Source organism: Ornithorhynchus anatinus, chromosome 17 (assembly GCF_004115215.2).
Source record: "Ornithorhynchus anatinus isolate Pmale09 chromosome 17, mOrnAna1.pri.v4, whole genome shotgun sequence".
NCBI classification, from domain to species: Eukaryota; Metazoa; Chordata; class Mammalia; order Monotremata; family Ornithorhynchidae; genus Ornithorhynchus; species Ornithorhynchus anatinus.
The window spans coordinates 12,940,068-12,963,748 of record NC_041744.1 but is presented as its reverse complement, the minus strand read 5'-3'; the positions used below and the strand labels follow the sequence as shown (position 1 = coordinate 12,963,748).

At 44.6% G+C, this 23,681-nt stretch overlaps 1 protein-coding gene across 4 annotated transcripts in view; it reads left to right on the top strand.

Annotated features, from left to right (window-relative positions):
* Nucleotides 1-23,681, top strand: part of BCAS3 (BCAS3 microtubule associated cell migration factor) — a 633,137-nt gene that overhangs the window by 522,799 nt on the left and 86,657 nt on the right. The window lies entirely within an intron of this gene.

The window sequence follows — 23,681 nt, the reverse complement described above, 5'->3', positions numbered from 1 at the left end:
ACTAAGAGCTTGGAAGAGTACAGTACAGTAAAGTTGGTAGCTATAATCCCTACCCACAAGGAATTTACCCCCCCCCACCCCCATCATCATCATCAGTGCTATTTATTGAGCGCTTCCTATGTGCGAAGCACTGTACTAAGTTCTTGGAAGAGTACAATACAACACAGTTCTTCGAAACGTCCCCTGCCCACAGTGAGTTTACAGACGAGACGGGTTCCCAAAAGTTCAGTGGCAGGGTCTGAGATCCTGAAGGATGTTATGCAGTTGTTGCTCTCTGCAGTTCACTCAGGGATGAAAAACTCATAGCCAACACCCTAGTAGTGATTTGGTTTGGCGTTTACATTGTATAATATTAGGAGGTTACCACATCCAAATTATTTTTTATAACAGACAGGTCAGAGGAATTGCATAAAGTGGACTCACCGTACAAGGTGTTTCGGACCCAGTTGATATACTAAATGAAAACGTATCCCCAGCACACTAAGGTGCATCCATCCGAGAGTTCTAAAGGAATCAGAAAAATTGTGGAAATCCTGGCAGGAGTGTTAACAATGTTAGAAATAGTCCCTGTTCCAATGGATGGCAGATGGCCAATTTAACTCCCAAGCTCTGAGATGGCATCCAGGAAATTATAGACCAGCAATTCACACTTTTGTGCCTGGCAATTTGGTAAAATCTGCCATTAAATTTAAGATCAGTGAGCCCTTAGAGAAACACCATCAGTTGATGACGCTGTTTAGTGCCATTGTTCTTGTCTGTCCGTCTCCCCCGATTAGACTGTAAGCCCGTCAAACGGCAGGGACTGTCTCTATCTGTTGCCGACTTGTTCATCCCAAGCGCTTAGTACAGTGCTGTGCACATAGTAAGCGCTCAATAAATACTATTGAATGAAAGGAGAGACTGTAATTTCTGTAAGGAAAAAATCTTGCCTTGTTAATCTATTGGAGTACTTTGAAAAGGTTAGTAAAAATTTGGATGGCAGGGATCCAGGGGACGTAAAGAATTTAAATTTGTATTTATCCTTATCTTCGTCTTTTGTGTTGTTTTGTGTTATTATTGTATCTTTCCTTATGTTTCTGTAGCCAGTCCCCTTTCTCCCTTTATATTGGAAGCCTCTTGAGGGCTAGGGACCGTGTCAAATTCTCATCCATGAATTCTTTCCCAGTGCTTTGCACCCAGTAAATGCTTAATGAATACCATTGCTACTACTATTATTAGATTTCTAAATGGGTTCTGACAAAGTTCCACACCAAAGGATTTTTTAAAATCCAAGTAATCATGGGATTGGAGGAAATATTTTGTCTGGAGAAGTGTTAAATAGTGGCAATCCTCCCAGGGATCAGTTCTAGGCTTTGTTTTGTGTATAATTTTCAAAAATGACACAGAAGAGAGCACATGAATTGAAATCTTCAAATTCATAGATAATCCTAGGCTTTTTCCAGATGTCATCATCTTGGAGGACATCTTAAGAATGATCTAATAAAGCCAAGTAAATTGAAGGATCTACAACTGCAAGGAAGAAGTTTCTAAACTCTGAGCTGTACCCCTTAAGCACTTGATATTCACCCCACATACTCTTATACTCTGCCATCTCCCCTATCAATAATGATTTTAATGTCTGTCTCCCCTCTAGACTGTAAGCTCTCTGTGGGCAGGGCTTGTGCCTAGTGGTATTAATAATGTTTATTAAGCACCTACTGTGTGCAGAGAGCACTGTACTAAAAGCTGGGATAGAGTGTGCAGGTGGGAATTAGATATCGTATCTGACTCTCCCAAGTGCTCAGTACAGTGCTCTGCACACACCGAGTGCCCAACAAATGCTAATGGTCTATTGAGTGATCCCAAGAAAAGAAATCTTGGAGTTATAGTGGCAGCCAAAAAAGGACATTAAATTCCTAGTTATCGATATCAAAAAAAGTATATAGAAAACCGAACAAAAAGCATATCTACCATTCTGTAAAACCCGTAGTACCTACAAAACCACAAGCAGTTCTAGTAGCCATATTGTAGGAGGACTTAGAGGAGCAGAAAAAATGAGAGGAAAGGGCAACTGAAATGATCAGATGACAAGGCAGGGTAGACTGAAGTTTTCTGTACAATTCTGAACAATCTGTTCTTCCCAACCTGGAAAGACGAAGGCCGAGCGGAGAGCGTGACTGAAGTCTATAAAATTAAAAAGCTGCAAGCAAGGTGAATATGGAATTGCTGTTCACTAAATCTTATACCAGGCTGAAAGGGCCACACATTTTAGCTTAAAAGTGATAGGTTCAGAACAAACAAACACAAAAGCAAGCACCTTTTACTACTGCAGGCTGTAATGTGGGACAATAATAATAATAATAATTGAGGTATTTGTTAAGTGCTTACTATGTGCCAGCCACTCTACTAAGTGATGGAGTTGATACAAGCAAATAGGGTTGGACACGATCCCTTTTCCACATGGGACTCACAGTCTCAATCCGCATTTTACAGATGAGTAACTGAGGCACAAAGAAGTGAAGTGATTTGCCCAAGATCACAACAGCAGACAAGTGGTGGAGCCAGGTTTAGAACCCACGACCTTCTGACTTCCAGGCCCATGCTCTATCCACCACACCATGCTGTCAGGAGACTCAAGAAGAGTCTGGATACATTCATGAAAGAAAGATCCTTAATGGATTAGTCAAAGGACGAGTACGGTAGTCTAAAGAAAAATGTTGCTGGGGTGAAAAATATTGTTAGGGTGAAAATCATTCTGCTAGTGGTGAGTGTAGTAAAAAATTTATGAATTGATATCAGAAAGTGCCCTTTGCCATGGTTCTTTTGAGCCACCCACCCCTCATCCAAATAATTCTTATTGAATCAGTGGTCACTCTATTGCAATTTTCTCATAATACAGGGTCATTTAAGAACACAAACCTGATATAAAAGAACTCCATGTATTTTACTCAAGATAACACTAGGTCTGCTGAGAGACAGAGATTGTGTCAAATTCCCACCTGTGTATTCTCTCCCAGTGCTTAGTACAGTGCTCTGCCGTCAATCAGTGGTACTTACTGAGTAGTTTTGCAAGCTGGACTCTATTTGTGTATCTGTAAGTGTGCATTCCTTCTATTTTAGATTGTGAATTCCAGAGGGTAAGGATTATGTCCGCTACTTCTATTTTCCCACTGTAGTGTGTGCACAGTAAGTGTTTAATAAATACTATTACTACTACCATTATGTATGGTAAAAGGAAAAGTAGAGCTGTAGGAAGATTTGAGAAGAGTTTTACAGTAGGTCAGTGTTTAATCATTAAAGTCATTAATGAGAAACAGGGTGGCCTAGGGAGTCAGAGAACCTAGGTCCTAGTCCTGGCTCTGCCACTTGCCTGTAGTGTGACTTTGGGCAAGTCACATCTTTTCTGGGCCTCAGTTTCCTCAACTGTAAAATGGGGATTCAATACCCATTCTCCTTCCTACTTAGACTGTGTCCTACCCGATTAAATTGTATCTACTCCAGTGCTTAGAAGAGTGCTTGACACGAAGTAAGCGCTTAACAAGTACCAACATGATTATTTTTATTATTACATCTCCAAATGTGAAGATGGATGTCAAGAAGGGTGACCATTGCACTGTTTTTCCAAACTAAGTGCTCAATAAATGCCGTTGATGGAGTGGTGGATTGAGAGAACATTCTGGACTGGACGAACCACTGGTCTGATCCAGTGTGCTCTGCTGTTCTCATTCAGCGCCCACCTTTTTTTTTTAATGGTATTCGTTAAGCTCTTACTGTATGCCGAGCACTGTACTATATTCTGGAGTAGATAGGAGATAATCAGATTGGACACAGCCCCTGTCCCACATGGGGCTCACAGTCTTAATCCCCATTTTACAGATGAGGGAACCGAGGCACAGAGAAGTTAAGTGACATGCCCAAGGTCACATAGCAGACAAATTGCAGAGCTGGGATTAGAACCCACATCCTTCTGACTCCCAGGCCTGTGCTTTATCCATTTGGCACTGTTCAAGTGTTTATTAAGACTGTATGGCCAAGCATTTGCTGCCTGACCAGGGAGATCAGCACTACCTTGTCATTGTGAAGTCATAGGTCATAATTGAAAACACATAGATTAAGATCAGATCCTGAGTGTATTTGAAGAAGGATATGAGATCCAGTAAAAATAGCACATTATTAATCAATCAGTAGTATTTTGGGGGCACTTTACTGGGTGCAGACCATGGTATTAAATGTTAGGTAAAATTCTGGAGAGTAAGTTATCAATCTGTCAGTGGTATTTACTGAGCATTTACTGTGTGGAGAGCACTGTAAAAAATTAAAAAAAATAAACTGTGGTATTTAAGCGCTTGCTATGTGCAAAGCACTGTTCTAAGCTCTGGGGGATAAAAGGTGATCAGGTTGTCCCACGTGGGACTCACAGTTTTTTAATCCCCATTTGACAGATGAGGTAACTGAGGCCCAGAGAAGTTAAGTGACTTGCCCAAGGTCACACAGCTGACTAGCGGCGGAGCCGGGATTAGAACGCGTGACCTCTGACTCCCAAGCCCACGCTCTTTCCACTGAGCCACGCTGCTTCTCTGAGTCCTGTACTAAGTAATTAGGAGAGTACAGTATAACAGAGCTGTTTGACACATTCCCTGCCCCTGGCGAGTTTACAGTCTAGAGGGGGAGACATTAAAATAAATTAGAGTTAGGGGAAGCAACTGGAAATATTCATCAGAGCTGTTGATAGCGGTGGGGTGAGTACTTAAGTGCATAGGGGTGAACCAGTAGGGAGGGAAAATAGGGTGGAGAGATGAGGGATTAGTCAGGGCTTTCTAAAGGAAATGAGTTTTTAGTAGGGCTTAGCGTCACACCTTTTCTTCAGAAATTGAAAGATTCTTCACTTAAATGACCTTATTAATCTTTGTAAACCCAGGCACGTGGGTAGCAAGTGTGAAGATCCAATTTTTACATGGAGGCACAGAAAGGGTAGAGTGACTTCATTCATTCAATTGTATTTATTGAGCACTTCCTCTATGCAAAGCCCTGTATTCAGCGCTTGGGAGTAACTTGCCCAAGATCACACAGTAAATCAAAAGTCCTGACTTCCTCTTCTGTGCCTGTAATAATGCAACTCTACCCGCAAAAAAATCAAATGTAATGAGTCTTAGATATTTTAGATAGTGGGGGATCTGGCTTAACTTTAAAATTTGTCTGTTCCGTCACAGGAAAACTGTGCCCAAATATTTCTTGGAATTTCACGTTTTTTCAGTTTCTTTCAGACCTTCGCCATTAGTTGATCTTTTCTGTTCCATGATTTAAAATGCATGTTCGTGTATGAAAATATATGTAGTTGCACACGGATACATATAAGGGAGATGAAAGAGAAAAAATAGACAACTTATAATTAAAGATATTTTTGTTCATCTGGCATCCAGATGATATCCCTTGATTCTGACAGTTCTGACAAATCAGTTTATTAAAATTGCAAATGTAACCCAGAGCTGTTTTGGAGGGACCCAAGTGGAGGGGGGAGTCCCCCCCTCCCATTATATTTAGTTATTTCATTTTAAGAGGTAAATACTGCTTGTACTTAGGGACACAACAGCTGGTCTCCTGTGAGAAGGCAAAGCCACAGATTAACTTGCCTCATGTATTCTCAATTCATTTCACTGCCCTGAGAACCTCAGGGTATTTTCATGCAAGTTTGACCTTGTTCGGCCACAAAAAATGCCCAGGATCTTCAGGCCAAACTGTAGTCCCACTTGACCTGCCTTTGGGTCTTGGGAGTGGGTACCGAGAGGAGTCAGATAAACCCCAAGTTTGCCATCACCACGATGCAAGCCTTAGTCAGCCAGAGAGCCTAAAACAGATAATAATAACGTAACAGTAATAGTATTAAGTGCTTCTTAAATGGTATTTGTTAGTCAATCGAATTTATTGAACGCTTACTCTGTGCAGAGCCCTGAACTAAGTGCTTGGGAGAGTACAAGATAACTGAGTTTTTATAGATTCGTTCCCTGCCCACGATGAGTTTATAGTCTAGAGGGGGAGACAGACATTAAATAAATAAATTATGGGCATGTACGTAAATGCTGTGGGGCTGAGGGAGGGGTGAATAAAGGGAGCAAATCAAAGTGCAAGGGCGACGGAGGAGGGAGTGGAAAAAGAGGAAATGAGGGTTAAGTCAAGGAAGGTCCCTTGGAGAAGATACGCCTTCACTGAGGCTTAGAAGGTGTTAAGTGCTTCTTTAAAAAAAAAAAAAAAGGTATTTCTTAACCAGTCACTTGTCTAAGCACTGGGGTGGATACAAGGTAGTCAAGTTGGACACAGTCCATGTTCCTCATGGAGCTAATAGCCTTAATCCCCATTTTACAGATGAGGTAACTGAGGCCCAGAGAAGTGAAGTGACTTGCCCACAGCAGACAAGTGGTGGAGCCTGGTTTGGAACCCAGGTCCTTCTGATTCCCAGACCGGTGCTTTATCCGCTAGGCCATGCTACTTAGTGCCAAGTATTGTATTAAGCATTGGGGGTAGATGTAAAATAATCAGGTTGGATATAGTCCCCGCCCCACCCGGAGCCATTAACAAGATTGCAAGTTACTGAGATGTGAGCAGAGAATGTGTCACTTCTTTATTCTGAACTTCCCAAGCACCTAATACAGGGCACTGCACCAAGTTGGTGCACCATGGGAGTCAGAGGACCCGGGTTCTAATTCCATCCCCTCAACTTGCCTTCTCTGTGACCTTGAGCAAGTCACTTCACTTCTTTGGGCCTCAGGTTTCTTAATCTCCTGAATTGGAAATTCTGGATCTGTTTTCTGTCCCGCTTAGATTGTGTGCACCATGTGGAACAAGGACTGTGTCTGACCTGAGCAACTTGAATCTACCCCAGCACTTAGAACAGTCCTTGACACATAGTAAGCACATAGTAAATACCATAAAAAATGGGTGTTTAATAAATACTCTCACTCCTCCTGTGTTGTTATTTGCTCCTAAAGGAGAATGATTGGAGAGGAAATTAGCTCCTGAAGCCCAAGGAACAATTGGCAGTATTCCCAAATTACTACCACGATGGCGTGCGTCAGTGAATTTGATTTCAGTTCCTTTTGCTTACAGGCTCAAGTTTCCTGAGGAAGTAATAATAATAATAATAATGGTATCTGTTAAGCACTTACTGTATGCCAAGCACCGTTCTAAGTGCTGGGGTAGTTACAAGGTAATCAGTATGTCCCATGTGGGGCTCACAGTCTTAATCCCCATTTATTACAGATGAGGTGACAGAGGCACAGAGAAGTTAAGCAACTTGCCCAGCCGACAGGTGGCGGAGCCAGGATTAGAACCCAGGTCCTCGGACTCCCAAGCCCGTGCCATTTCCACCGAGGCATGCTGCATATTAGCATATAAATATAAGAAGTAGGGGTGGACAGTAGAGAGAATCCCAGATCACTCACCTCAAGGCAGGCATAAAACTCCTCTGCTTCCTTGGGAAAAGCCTGTGTTCTCAGGAGCTAAATCCACCCACTTCATGAAAATATATGAATTGAAGCAGCGTGGCCTCGTGGAAAGAGCACGGACCTGGAAGTCAGAGTACCTGGGTTCTAGTGCCACCTCTGCCACCTGTCAGCTGTGTGAACTTAGGCAAGTCACTTTACTTCTCTGTGCCTCAGTTACCTCATCTGTAAAAGGGGGATTAGCCCTGTTAGCCCCCAAGGGACATGGGCTGTGTCCATTCTGATTTGCTTGTATCCACCCCCAGTGCTTAGTACAGTGCCAGGCACATAGCAAGTGCTTAGCAAATGCCATAAAAAATTAGTCCAGTGTTAATGCTAGAAGGAGGAAAGATCATTCCAAAACAGGAGGAAGGTTTAAAGCAGGATGACTGGATATTCCTTGTCAAAGCTTGTTTGTAATAGGAGTCCTTCCTTCCTCTCCAACCCAATCATTCAGTTTGGATATAGTCCCTGTCCCATATGGGGCTCACAGTCTCAATCCCCATTTTACAGATGAGGCAGATGAGGCACAAAGAAGCAAAGCGACTTGCCCAGGGTCCCACAGCAGACATTTGGCAGGGCCGGGATTAGAACTCATGACCTTCTGACTCCCAGGCCTGTGCTTTATCCACGACGCCATGCTGCTTCATATGAAATCTGAACTATGAAATCTTCTTTGGAATCGCAAAACAGAAACCTTTTAGAGATCACGGGAGAACATAGACTTGTTGGCTTTAAAGCGATACGTATCAGAGCCCAGTTAGACTCAAAAACCTAGGTTGTGAAACCTGGGCCTAAGAGACACCACATTTGACTTTTAGAGCCATTCTACCCAATCCCACCTCTATGTACTACTTAACATCAAGTGGCAAAACGAAATAATGAAGTATGAAGTTCTGGAATGCAGCCAGACCATCAAGTGCTCGTTGCAAGCACACTTTGCCAGGTAAAGCATGTGAAGAGAATGAATGACAGCTGGATACTCATACGGTTGCTCTATGTTGAATTGAAACGGGGTAACCATCAGCAGAGTGAACAGCTGGGAGACAGTAACAGAAAACAGTTCAGCTTGGGGTACATCAGGTAGAACTGGGGTAACTGTCTTGAAAGGAGAGACTTCAGGAGATCCAGACGCTGAAAAAATATGTTATGAAAGATGTTATATTCCTCAGGCTGCAAAGCATCCAGGTACTGACTCTTCTCTGCCCCTCCTCATTTTAAACTTGCCATTTTCAAAGTTTGACCTTTAACATCACAACATCTGCCATGAGGGCAGACTTTGCTATTTACGTGACTGTCATGTTTCATTGCCTTGACATCTCGTAGCGATTTTGCAGTAATTCAAGTCCACTTGCTGGAAATTGTTACCAGTTCAGAGATGCAAATTCTTCAAAGGGACCCTAACAAGGATATTCCCATTGGTTAAAGGCAAATCTTGATCTTCTCCCCCAGCATTATTGTTTGTATTTCAAAGTTTGAAGAAGAATATGAGGCAGGTGGTATAAAAGAGTGTGTGCAGTGGAATCGGACGTTGAACAAGGCATCAAGATCCCAGAGTTTTGTAGCAAGTTCTGCCTCTAAATGTAAGGAAGGTGCTGATGAGCACTGTACTCGTCCGCTCAACTGTATATATTTCCATTACCCTATTTATTTTGTTAATGAATTGTACATTGCCTTGATTCTATTTAGTTGCCATTGTTTTTACGAGATGTTCTTCCCCTTGACTCTATTTATTGCCATTGTTCTCGTCTGTCCGTCTCCCCCGATTAGACCGTAAGCCCGTCAAACGGCAGGGACTGTCTCTATCTGTTGCCGACTTGTTCATTCCAAGCGCTTAGTACAGTGCTCTGCACATAGTAAGCGCTCAATAAATACTATTGAATAGCTGATGAGCGCCCTCAGGAATCCCAGACTTTGAGATGCAAGTGACGTCGCATGCCTTTCGACGAGCCATTGCATATCATGGTGACATCACAGGTGCCATTTTTCAGCAGCAGGCCAAGCTAACCCAAGCCTAGAATGTTTTTTTCAGGAGGATCCCTGACCCCTCTACTTGATCCAGACCCCCTGTATTACTTTCCCGGGGCCTTGTGAACACAAGTGTCAAGTCTGAGGCACGGAATTTGCCAGCGGGAGCTAGGACGGAGAGAGTCTAGGTGCTGAAAATACAGATCCTGGGCACGGAGGTGCCTGTACCCGATAGGGGCAGACCACTTGAAAGCACGACTGTCCTGTATAAAGCTGGACAGCTGGCTACATGTGGATATGCTGGTTGACTTGGGACAATTCACTTTTCACCTTTCAGACCCTTGGTGTTTCCTCTCTGTGAAATAATAATGAGCGACCTGTCATCATAAATGAAAGGGAGGATGTTGACACCCGCCCTCCCCACCACAGTTCGCCATGTAAACCGAAGCCAGAGAAAGAGTAAATGAGTTTAAATTGCAACAGGAGAGATTTAAGTTAGATGTGAGGAAGATGATCTCTCCAGGAGATGTTTGTCTTAAAGGAGTAGCCTCAAAAAGGGAGGTTGTAGAATTTCTATCCTTGGGGTTAAAGCCTGATCTTCTCAAAATGGCAGCTCCAGGGACACGACACGTTTGTCCTGCACTTCTGTGATTGAAGAAGAGGCCGGAGAACGCTGAGCTCCCTAGAATCCGGACAGATTGTTTCTAGAGAACTCAGCTTCTAGGTCAGCTGTCTCAAGTCTGCTCGGGGTTAGGTGTGACCTCAGGCAACCTGTGGGGCTCTCCAGAGAGAGCTTGATGCCAGGCTTTGAACGCCTCAACAACACACCCCAGAGTGGGTCACTGTGGGCAGGCACAGAGATAGGCACAAGTTCCATTTCTTGCAAAGAGAATGAAATGGGAGAAATGTGTGAAGCAGTTTGGCCTAGTGGAAAGAGCACGGGCCTGGGAGTCCGAGGACCTGGGTTCTAATCCCGGCTCTGTCACATCTACAGTGTGACCTTGGGCAAGTCACAACTTCCCTGTGCCTCAGTGACCTCATCTGTAAAATGGGGATTAAATTCTACTCCCTCTTATTTAGACTGTAAGCCCCATGGGGAGCAGGAACTTGTGTCCAGCCTGATTTTGTTGTATCTGCCCCAGTGCGTAGTACAGTGCTTGGCACATGGTGAGTGACAAACATCATCATCATTTTTTTTGTTGTTGTTGTTATTATTATTACAATGCAATCATTATTAACCGGCTTGCCCTCCTGCCTCCCACGTCACTCTCTGGGTGTTTGGCCTCTCCCTTCTCCTGGCCTACATTTTAGAAGAAAATAACTCTTTAAGAATAGAAGAGGTAGCAATGTACCTTGCATAGTACCTTGGATACCTTGAGAAGCAGGCTGGCTTAGTGGATAGAACACAGGCCTTGGAACCACAAGAACCTGGGTTCTAATCCTGGCTCTGCCACTTGTCTGATCTTGGGCCAGTTATTTAATTTCTCTGTGCCTCAGTCCCCCCATCTGTAAAATGGGGATTAAGACCGTGAGCCTCATGAGGGACACGGACTGTGTCCAACCTGATTATCTTGTATCACCCCAGCAATTAGTACAATGCCTGAAACACAGTAAGCACTTAACAAAAGCCATTAAAGAAAAATAGGAAGGGCAGCAACTCATCTGCAACCCAGATCTGTACACTTTCAGAAGAAGGTGGATCCTGAGTTCAGCCCCACTCATTAGCCCGGCCCAATCAAGAAAACCAGCACACACGTGACGCATCTTCCCTTCCCAGTGGTTGCCCAACCTCGGACTTGCTTGTCGTCACAAGAGGAGTCTCTCAGCTTATGGATCTGCCTTTCCAGCTCCTCCCAAGAAGCTGCGTTTAGATAAAGCTTTGTTTAGGGCCATCGGGGCTAAGAGGAGTTAGCATCTACATTCTCAAAGAAAGGTCCTTGAAGGATTGAGCACCTGGTAGGTACTTTAGGAAGTCCAAGGGAGTTTTCTAGACACCATGAAATCCCCCTAGTTCATACTTGATTTCCAATTTCCCAGAGTAAGTCGGGGATGTTATCGTCCCGGTGGGGGCCGGGTGACTTAATGCAACTGGAAGGAAATCTATGGCAGTTGTTACATGCGCAAGCAGATATGCTGATTCTGCAAAGAGTTGGGGATGTATTGATTTTCAAATAATATTTGAAGGTCTTCTTAGCTGGGCAAAACCGTGAGGATTTATGGTAAAGCCGCGCCTCCATTTAGATAAGCCAGGTTGGAAGAATTGGCCAGAGAGTGTTTTCTGCGTTGCATCTCGGTCGCTGCGTAAATAAGCCCCTAATGTGATAGAACAGGAGAAGAATGTAAACAATCCCCTGTGTTTTGGGACCCGAGAGTCTGGAACTTCCGAACTGCCAGAGAAGCATTCAGTCAGTGAAAAGTAACACATGGGGTTCCGTCAGCAATTAGTGCCATCGGTTTAATGTAGTTTGAATGCTAATCTAGGTTCAGCTTGATCTTTGCTTTGCTTCCAGGACGCTGATTTGTACTGACAGGCTAGCCACCTGTTGTTAATTGTACATTGTGTTCCCCCCCCCCAACTGGCTCGGCCCCCACCCCTGAAGTTGTTTCCCATTACAGCTGTCTCTATTGTCCTCTCTTTTTGATGAGCATTTGGTTTCTCCCAGGCCTTTCCCCACCCTCCCTCCATTCACTTCCCATAGTTTAGTAGCCATTTCTAATCTGCCCCAATCCAAAACCCCCTGTCCCCGTCCCAGTGCACTTGGCTTCTGGACCCTGGACTCCTGGCTTCAGCCTGGCACTTGTACTGCTTTGCTCTGGAGGGGAAAGCAACAAGGACGGCATTGTCCGGACTGGATGGTAAAAGGCCATTGTGATGCAGAAGTAAGTCACTCTCAAGTAACCAGAGCTTGGTTTGTGCTGGGGCCTACCAGGGTGGAGCCCTCCAGGCCTCTGCCAAAGCCCAGACTCCTTTGGAAAGCGTCCCGCTATCTCCAAGACACATGGGTGGGAATGACCACTGACCCGCTCCAGAGACGCAGCATGGCCTACTGGGTGAAACACAGGCTCGGGAGTCAGAAGGACTTGGGTTCTAATTCCGGCTCCGCCACTTCTCCGCTGTGGGACCTTAGGCGAGCCACTTAACTTCTCTGGGCCTCAGTTATCTCATCTGTAAAATGGGAATTACGATTGTGAGCTCCAGTTGAGATATGGATTTTGCCCAACCTGATTAATTTGTATCTAAGTGCTTAGTACAGTGCTCTGCACACAGTAAGCACTTAAATACTGTTGAATGAATGAATGAATGTATCTACCCCAGCCCTTAGAACAGTGCTTGACACATAGTAAGCGCTTTACAAACACCGTCATCATCATTATTATTACTGTAGTTATTATTCCCCTGTTTTGTTGTCTGTCTTCCCCTTTTAGACTGTGAGCCTGTTGTTGGGCAGGGTTTGTCTCTATCTGTTGCTGAATTTTACATTCCAAGTGCTTCGTACAGTGCTCTGCACATAGTAAGGGCTCAATAAATGATTGAATGAATGAATGAATGAATGAATGAATGAATGAATGAAAGCTTCTAGGGAGAGTTGTTTAGGCGGCTGAGGGCCTTTCTCGGGGCACCCTCTGCACCCCTTTCACCCCCAACGCCAGTCCCCAAAGCGAAGGAACTTCCACCCTTGCAATTTCCTCCACTCCCTCTCCACTTGGCAGAGGTCGAGAAAGGTGTTCGACACCGTGGTGCCTCTCCCAGGACAAATTAAACTCTGCTTATAACAGTTATCAGGACTTCAGTTTTGCTGTATCAGACCCAGGATGGATTCAGTGGCAACAGGAGGGCTAACCGCCCCCTTCCCTCCAGGGCATAGGGCATGACCATGCAATACTTCACAACATCACTAAAATCCAACCTGTCCTCTCCATCCAAACTGCTACCATGTTGGTGCAAGCATTTATCCAGTCCCACCTGGACTACTGCATAAGTTGACCTCCTGGCCTCATGTCTCTCCCCACTCCCATCCATACTTCGTCTGTTGGATGAATCATTTATCAGCAAAAACGTTCAGTTTATGTCACCCCACTCTCTGGAGCCTCCAATGGCTGCCCATCCACCTCCACATGAAACAGAAATTCCTTACCCTTGACTTTAAAGCACTCAATCAGCTCGTCCCACCCTACCTTACCTCATTAGTCTCCCACTCCAGCACAGCCTGCACCATCCCGATCCTCTAACACCAGCCTGCTCACTGTGCCCCGATCTCATCTGTCTCGTCGCCGACCCCTTTCCCGCATCATCCCCCTAACCTGGAACTCCCTTCCGCTTCAAATATGCCAGACCATCACTCCACCTTCAAAGCATTACTAAGGTCACATTTCCTCCAAGAGCACTTCCCCAGTTAAGCTCTCTTTTCCCCAGCTTGCTTTCCCTTCTGTGTCGTCTATACGTAATAATAATGTTGGTATTTGTTAAGCGCTTACTATGTGCCGAGCACTGTTCTAAGCGCTGGGGTAGACACAGGGGAATCAGGTTGTCCCACGTGGGGCTCACAGTCTTAATCCCCATTTTACAGATGAGGTAACTGAGGCACCGAGAAGTGAAGTGACTTGCCCAAAGTCACACAGCTGACAAATGGCCGAGCCGGGATTTGAACCCATGACCTCTGACTCCAAAGCCCGTGCTCTTTCCACTGAGCCACGCTGCTTCTCTTGAGCCACGCTGCTTCTCTACTATACATCTCAATGTGAGACCTTGGGACACTTGATAGTCTCCCCACCCCAAGTGTGGGGACAACGGTACATAGGCACTTATGTACCTATCTTCAAATTACATAGTAGAGGTTACTTATTTGTTCATATTAATATCTGTCTCCCCCTCTAGGCTGTAATCTCATTATGGGCAGGGAATATGCCTGCTAATTCTGTTTTATTGTATTCTCCCAAGTGTTTAGTACAGTGCTCTGCACGTAATAAGTGCTCAATAAACTACAACTGATTGATTGATCTGGCCCCTGGGTCACGACTCCACCCCGTAACTTCTGACTCCCACTTCTGATCCCCAAGGCTTCCAGCTCCTTTCTCTCATTCTGTTCTTGGGCTAATCAGACCTTCTATAGCTCTTACCCAACAGCTAGAGGCCTGTTTAGCAGTTTTTATTGCCTCAGATCAGTCTTCTTAATACATCTGGTTTCTCTTACCCTTTCTTAGTGCTGCGAGTCTGGTCTGAGCTGAAATCGGGGTCCCGGTAAAGAGGCCTGGGAAGCCTACTAGCACCTATGCGTGGCAGGGGGAGGCGGAGAAGTGAGCCACCTCTCTTCCCATTGTGTTTGATTGCCACATTGGCCCTCTGTCTATATAAAAGTGCTCCACACCAATTCCCCCAGGGATGCAGGGAAAATATCTACCAATTCTGTTATGTGATATTCTCCCATGCACTTATTACAATGCTCTGCACCCTGTAAGCGCTCAAAAAATACCATTGATTGATTGGTTGAGGAATGGCAGGAGGCTTTGGAGAAATGGCGATGAGCAGTGCTGGGTGGTGTCAGCATTCTGGTCTTTAGTCCAGTCACTCAGTGAATCAATCACTCGTATTTATTGAGTGCTTTTTTACACGCATTCATTCAATCTTATTTATTGGGTGCTTACTCTATGCAAAGCACTGTACTAAGTGCTTCTGGAGTGCAGGTACTAAGTGCTTGGCACAGTACACTATAACAGAACTGGTAGACATTTTCTTTAACCACAAGGAGCATACAGTCTAGTTTATAGTTTACAGTCCAACTCAGAGATTACTCCGTGGCCACTTTGGGGTCTGCTTCTGTTCAGTCGCAAGTCTTACCTGTGTTTGTTCGGCTGTATCATGCCTGAAAATGTGCCCTTTGCCCCCCCCCCCAAAAAAAAGAAAAGAAACCTCAGGCCATATTTACATTTGGCAGATAGAATTGATTTGTGTCTTTTTTTAAAAAAAAAGTCCCAAACTTCCAACACTATAAGAGTAGCAACAGCGGCAACTCCGACTGCCCTTTTCATTTTGCCAATCAGAAAAGTCAGTGAGCTTTGCCGTGTTGAGCCCGAAAGGGCAGGGGCTGATCACTGTGGTCGCTGCATGATCCAGAATGGCATCTTTTCATACTCAAGACCCCAGGACCTGACCCTCAATTGCACAAACACGAAGGGTGAGGCATCTTGCTCAGGGACAGGGCCTGGGCCTTGGCATCATTTATGGGCCCTGAAGCCTGAGCTGGACTGGGTTGGTCATTTGCAGAAACATTTCTAAAAATGGTATACTAGCTGCCAACTCCTGCCAAGCTACCGCCCCCACATACCATCCCAGTCCACTCTGTCACCCAGCTCGCTCACTTTGCAAAAAAAAAAAAAGAGAGAGAGAGAAGAGTTACCTATCTCAGCCTCAGTGTGGAACAATTTATCCCCAAGAGATCCAGGGCTCATTTTGTTACCAGAATATTTATTTCTCTGCTGCGAGTCCTCAGATGATGGACTCTGGGTGTGTTTTTTAAACATGACCTATTGTGAACCCAAATTAGATTTAGTATGGCATGTTCTTGGGCAAGCCACTTTATCTCTCTCTGTACTTTAGTTACTCTAGATTTAGTCGGTTCATCTGGATGCGTATTTTCATGAGATATTTTTGTGGAACTTACAGTCCTCTAGACTGTAAACTCGTGGGCAGGGAACATGTCTACCAACTCTCTTGTATTGTACTCTCCTGAGCACTTAGTATAGTGATTTGCACACCGTAAGTGCTCCATAAATACTATTGATTGATGAAATACTGTTAGGGCATTAGGGAATGTTCTTCGACAGTGCACCTGTTTCTGGATACAGTGTGATGCAGTGTCAGAAGAAATGGCTTTATGCTTGTACTCATCTGCCGAAGGGCAAGCACATTCAATTCTCCTGTAACATGGGGCTTGTGATCTTGCAAAAGCGTACGCTTTCATGCTTATCGTATCTGACCACCCCCCGCAACCCTCGTGCATGAACCATTTCTTCCAACTCCAAGGCGTATCGTAGGTAAACAAGATTGCTTTGTCAGGATAAGCACTCCCAAACAACATTTTTTTAAATGGAATTTGTTAAGTGCTTACTCTGTGCCAGGCACCATTCTAAGGGCTGGGGTAGATACAACAGGTTGGACACAGTCCCTGTCCCTCACTGGTCTCACAGTCTTAATCCCCCTTTTACAGATGAGGTAACTGAGGCACAGAGAAGTGAAATGACTTGCACTTGCAAGGTCAGTCAGAAGACAAGTGGCAGAGCCAGGACTAGAACCCAGGTCCTTCTGACTCCCAGGCCAATACTAGATCCACGGGGCCACACTGCTTCTCGTCTCATCAAACCTTCTCATCAAAATACAGAATGAAAGCACATATTAGGGCAGAACTGAACATAATATAAAAGGAGTTTTTGTGAACATGAGCTTCTTTAGGAATACAGTCACCACATTCTAAAAGAACTGACCTGTCTACCTCCTCAATTCAGCTGTTATGAAGAAAAATGAAAAAATATCTGGAAAGGTGCTTTGAGTTTGCAGTAATTACAATAAAGTGCTAAGTGCTATTGAAAGCCAAGGTATCACTATCGCTTGGAAAAACAGAATGGCTTAGTGGAAAGAGCATGGGCTTGGGAGTCAGAGGATGTGGGTTCTAATCCTGGCTCCGCCACTTGTCTGCTGTGTGACCTTGGGCAAGCCACTCACTTCTCTGTGCCTCAGATCGTCATTTGTAAAATGGGGATTAAGACCGTGAGCCCCACGTGGGACAATCTGATTACTTTGTTTCTACCCTAGCGCTTAGAACAGTGCTTGGCATGTAGTAAGCACTTAACAAATACCATAATTATTATTTACTATCCACCCTTTGAATTAATTCAGAGCATCTCATTTTACAGTTCATCTCAACCTACCAATAAACACCTGAATCAAGTAATAGACACGTATAATGCATCAAAGTTAATGTCAAAACCCAAAATGATGCTCAAATTCATTTTACAATTTGGTTTGGTTTATTGTGGAATTTTCTCAACACACACATGCTGTGCACACGCACACACAGACACACACACACACCCATGTTGATAAATAAGGTTTTTTGAGGAAAATGTATAATGAATCCTGATCTCTTTAGGTAAAATGAATGGCCTATGCTCTTGAAATACAAAAATGTGCCTTTCAAGTACCAGCGTGTAATGTTAGAGTGTATTTAACACGGCCCTAAGGATACACCCTGGCACATAGTAGGTCCTTAACAAACACCATAATAATCATTATTATTTTGAGATGTTATTTTGAATGAGGGACTGCTAAGTTTTTAGTTAGGGAGGAAAAAAAAATATTTGGCCCGAGTTTCCATCCTGGCCTTTTAGAAAACAGGTTGATCTGTAACACCGTGAGCAGTCTGTTTTCTATCAATGATTCCTAGCCATCTTATTAAACAGATTTATACAATGAAAGAATCTAATAACTGAAACATTCGCCTCCTTTATTACTTGGTATTATTTATGGTTCTTGCATTTTTTTCAGCTACCTTCTTATACCCTGGAATCTGCCAGTGTTGTACTTATATAAAGTTTAGGCACCGAAGTATGGCTTAGCTGGGATTGTTGTTGATTTCTCACTGTGGCTATTATTCCCACTACAAAGGGTCTCTTGGGGAAGGGAAGGGGTTCCCCTAGAAGGCTACAACCCCCATAATCTTTCTCCCCCCTGGACAGCAATGATGTGCCTTTTGATTCTGACATTCTTAGTCATAGTAGGTAGTGATTTTCCAGAAGAGATCCCATTATCCCCGGATCCAGGGGTAGCAGAAGCTTTCAAACTGAACTGAGCGAGTAAATGACAGGGTAGGGAAACTGCTCATGTCCATTAAAATATGGAAATGTCCCTTGGGATTATTCAGGGACCAAAGATGTCCTGAAGTGTTTCCTTTCTTTGTTGTCCGCTTCCTTCCTTCCCTCTGTCTCGGGGCAACAGAGTCACAAAGACGACGCTGTCATATCTCCAGGAAAAATGAATACGGGATGGGAGGGCGTTTGGGCATTTGTTCCCAAATGCCACTTCTCATGTTACCCATTTGCTTGGAAAGCCTGGGAGCTTCACTGGGCCTGTGGAAATGCTCCTAAACATTCCCCGGATCAGCTAGGTCATGGCCCTTACTTGTCAGCGATCTCCACACTCACCACTGGTCAGCATATTCTGGGAGGGTGGCCATCCTGGGGGCTTGGTTTTGAAGCCTTCCTTCTTACAACTGTGCTCTATCCTAGGAGGGAGCCGTTCCCTTAGCGAAAGATGGCTCTTCTTTCCCCACAGGGTGCTCATCTGTGCCCACTTCTTTCTTCTCCCAACTTCACTCCGAGAAAAGATTGTCAGCCCCTTCTCACTCTTCCGTTGAGGAGCCCGCAGGGGATAAATAGCAATAAGTGGCAATTTGTAAAAGGAAGCCATGAACTGGAGGGAATGAGGAATAAATGGCTAAAGATATAGAGGCATAAAATTAGGGGAAAGGTTTCTACTTGAAGCAGTTTTCCTTATAAAAACTACAGCATTCAGGCTACACCCTCATGCACATGTTTCTTCCACAAGGAGTTCTGAAGCTCTACCCGGGCCATGTGGCAGGGGTTAGTCGTCGTCTTCCATATTATTATTATTAATAATAATAAATATGAGCAGGGAGCGTTTTATGAAATTTCCTGTGAATGGCTGGAGTGGGAGTTCTGATTCAAAACTGGCGGAGTCAGCTGGAGCCCTCATGGGCTTCCTGCCTCTCGGATCGGTGGGCTTTACTTGTCACCATGTAAGCCCCTCTTCTTTTCACCCGGGCTGGGAAGCAACCAATACCTCTGTTGAGTTAGTTGTACAGACTTAAGAGCCGTGGATTTCCCCATCCTGAGACTCTCCAGTTTGAACTGTAAAGCCGTAATCTGGGATGCAAGCAGCAGAGAAGCAGCTTGGCCCAGTAGTTAGAGCACGGGCTTGGGAATCAGAAGGACCTGGGTTCTAATCCCGGCTCCGCCACTTGTCCGCTGGGTGACCTTGGACAAGTCACTTCACTTCTCTGTGCCCCAGTTACCTCTTCTGTCAAATGGGAATAAGAGTGTGAGCCTCATGTGGGACAGGGATTGTGTCTGAAAGGATTAACTTGTATCTATCCTAGCGTTTGGAACAGTGTTGGGCACACAATAAGTGCTTAACAAGTACCATTATTATTATTATGTGAGACATGGACTGTGTCCAACCCGATTATCTTATATCTACCCCAGCGTTTAGTACAGTGCCTGGCACATAGAAAGCACTTTACAAATACCATAAAAAAGGAAACAAAAACAAAAAACAACAATTTTATTTTAATTTTTTTGTCAGAATTGTTCCCACGGCTATATAACAAAGCTAATGAAGCTGTCTGCCAAGATCAGCGTATGCTGTTTTGTGATTTTACAGCGATCAGGGCCTGGGGAGAAAGAGAGCAGGAGTTGTTTCAGATGTTTCACTATAGTACCTAATTTCAAATACATTTGAGCAGGAGTCTAGTGGTTTGAGAGTTCTCAAGCATTCCTGTCCACATCAATTTACACTCGCTACAATTTAAGTACTACTTAAATTCATCCTACTTAAACTGTGAGCCCATGTGGGACAGGGACTGGTAAAAATGTATCTACCTCAGTACTTGGAACAGTGTTTTGCACATAGTAAGTGCTTAACAAATACTATAAAAAGTACTACATATGTATTTTTCCCTTCTCATCTATTTGTGAAGAATTTTACATCTGTCTAGCCACCCTCAGTGTAAGCTCCTTGTTGGGCAGGGTTCATATCGGCAGGGTTCATATCTTCCAGTTTGATTGTATTCTCCCAGGTGATACTCACACAGTAGACGCTCAGTAAATACTATTGACGGTTAAACTGATCATCCTCCTCCAGGTCAACTTCCCGGTAAGACTTCTGGATCCCCTCTAGGACCTTGGTGTTTATAGATCTCTATGGTCACTTAGACTAACTTTCCAGAGGGCAGAAAGTGGAACCAGCAGGGACCATGGGGGTGAAATAAGTGACCTCAGTGGCCCCTGAGTGCCTGGTGCCCCTAGAAAGGACAGAGTTGGCAGTAAAGCATTCAGACTGAAGCACGGTAAGCCCTGAGGCAGATACTTTGTAGCAGAGCCCGGTGTTCTCACTTTCCCTACATCTAAAGCCTTTCGTCCACATCCTGCTTCTGGCCTGGAATGCCCTCCCTCCTCATATCCGACAGGGAACAACTCTCCTCAACCTTCAAAGCCTTTTTGAAGGCACATCTCCTCCAAGAGGCCTTCCCTTCCTCTTTTCCTCCACACCTTTCTGCGTCGCCCTGACTTGCTCCCTTTATTCATCCCTCCTCCCGGCCCCACAGCACTTATGTACATATCTGGAATTTATTTATATTAATGTCCATCTCCCCCTCTAGACTGCGAGCTCATTTTGAGCAGGGAATGTGTCTGTTATAGTGTACTCTCCCAAGCACTTAGTACAGTGCTCTGCACACAGTAAGCGCTCAATAAATACGATTGACTGACTGACAGAAGCCGGGGGCCGGCCCTTTAACTGGAGTGCTGCAACCCTTGGAGGGAGCAGAGGGGAAAAAGGGGGTTTCAAGGAAGTTGGGGCTCATTTGTTGTGCCTATTTCCTCCCCTGAACCACACTTAATGTGCACTTTAATAAGTGCAAACCTTAGAGAACAGGTGAGTCCTGCTCTGCCTTGAATGATGAAGCCTTTCCTCATCCCCCCAAGATCAAGACTACATAACGTCAAGACATAGGTTCGGAGCCCCTTGCAAGTACGTAGATTTTAGATGTCTTAGAAGCAGAGTGGCTTAGTGGAAAGATCATGGGCTTGGGAGCCACAGCTGTGCCATCTGCCTGCTATGTGGCCTTGGTTAAGTCACTTAACTTCTCTGGGCCTCAGTTTCCTCATCTGTAAAATGATAATTCAATACTACCTAGACTATAGGTCATCATGTCTGACCTGATTAATATCTATATTCCCAAGCATTTTGTACAGCACTTCATACGTAGTAAGCACTTAATAATAATGCTACTATTGCTACTGTTATCATTATTACTCAGGTGGTAGATTTTGAAGTTACAAGTTTATTTGTAAAAACTGCCTGAGAAATCTGGCTTTCACACCAAGGAACAGAGTGAAAAGCACCCTTCCTTCATTCATTCATTTAATTGTAATTATTGAACACTTACTGTGTACAGAGCACTGTACTAAGCACTTAGTAAAGTACAATAGAACAATAAACAGACACATTTCCTGCCTCCAACAAGTTTACAGTCTATAGCGGTGGGTGACAGACATCAGAAAAGTAAAGGTGTCAGATGTCCACCTGACCCTCCTAGAAGGTTTTGGAACCCTAAATATTTGAAGGATCCGAAGGAAACTGCTGGAGAGAAATGATCCCGCTGTGAGAACTTCTTAGAGCCAGGTGATCTGAGAAGTGATGCTTCCCCAGTCACATAAGAGGATTTGCATTTCCTTGGGCAATCACAGTTGCAGTAATTTCAGTTAAAATGAAGCAGAATGAACATTCTCATTCATCCTGCAATCTGCCTCCTCTTCCCTGGATGGGCTACCTCTCCTGGGAACATTCATTAGACTGTCAGGTCCTGGAAAACAAGCATCATTCTCTTAACTTTCTGCTGTGACCCCATCTCCTTTCATTCATTCAATCATATTTATTGAGCATTTATTGTGTGCGAAGCACTGTACTAAACTCTCCGTCGCATTAGTACAGAGTTATGAGAAACAGCATGGCATAGTGGACTGAGCCCGGGGCCTGGGAGCCAGAAGGTCATGGGTTCTAATCCCGGCTCTGCCACTTGTCTGCTGGGTGACCTTGAGAAAGTCATTTCACTTCTCTGTGCCTCGGTTCCCTCATCTGTAAAATGGAGATGGAGTCTGGTAAGCCCCTCGTGGGACAGGGATTGTGACCAACCCAATTTGCTTGTATCCACCCTGCACTTAATAAAGTGCCGGGCACATAGTAAGAGCTTAATCAAGATTACAAGAAATATTACAGTTACTCTTCAGGCACTCAGAAAACTGTGGTTTTGACTGTTGAATCTTCCGAAGGAAAGGGGAGGAGCTAAGGTGGTTCCCGGTTACCCATGTGAGAAAGTTAAACTAGCTGACAGAAATTTCCCCAAAGGTCAGCTGCCTAACTTAAAAGTCAGCCCTGGGCTGGGATGACTTGTGTTACTGGCACTCATATAACCCCAGTCCAAGCTGACACTGACCTTGGCAGCAATGAGGGTGCAATCTGCATTTCAGGATGAACTCCCCTTGAACAATTTCTCCACTGTAGCAGGCACAAACAGGCTTTTCTTCGGTATCAGACATGCACGTCTTCTTGCTCCAACTATTTTTTTCTTGAACAAACATATGTATTGTAGCCAATGCAAGGAAAATCCCACTCACCATTTCTGTCTGAGTTTCCTCTGTCCCTTAACAATAGTCTAGTGTATTGATGGTCATATAGGATCTTGTTCCATCCCAGGCCTGTTTTTGTGAACCTCTTCTTAAGAGCTGGAAAGCAACAAGTATTGTTTAGTGACCTTCTGCACTGGCTTTGTTGATGTGAAGATGGCTTTGCATCTGGGGGAGAAACTTGGTTTGGCCTTTATTTTAGGTTTTGGCGTTGAGTTAGGGGGCAGGCCTTTTGGACCTCGGACATCATCTGAAGTCTTACTGGGCTGAGAGTACCAAAGATTCCCCTTAGCTCTGAAGTACCATGGCCAGGGGATCTTCTCTCCCTTTGAAAGATCCCCGACTCCAAGAAAGATGGAGAACGGCTCAATGGGTTCTAGGGTTTCCATCCTAAAAGCCAAAGGAATGAAGGAAAACACTGAAAAAGAAATAAAAATGGTCTTCATTCTCCAAGGCCCTCATAAGTGGAAGGAAGCATCCAGATCATTAATTTGGAGCATTTCAGTTTATGCCACTCTGATAATGAGAATGAGAAAGGTGGTGCCGTCGCCAGTTGGACATGAGTCCGAGTTGTGTTAGCAGTAAAGGTGAGGGTTTGCACCGAGTCCTCCACAATCTCTCACCGGATTCCCCCCGGACCCAGTAGCGTGCATTGCCAGTCGGCTGGGATGCGCAGCGCTGTGTAGTTCATGACAACCCATAGGAGCTCACTCCTAAATCAGCCTCTCCAGTTCTGCCGGCTGGATATCTCATGTTGGCTCTCGGTCCACTGACAGCATCGAT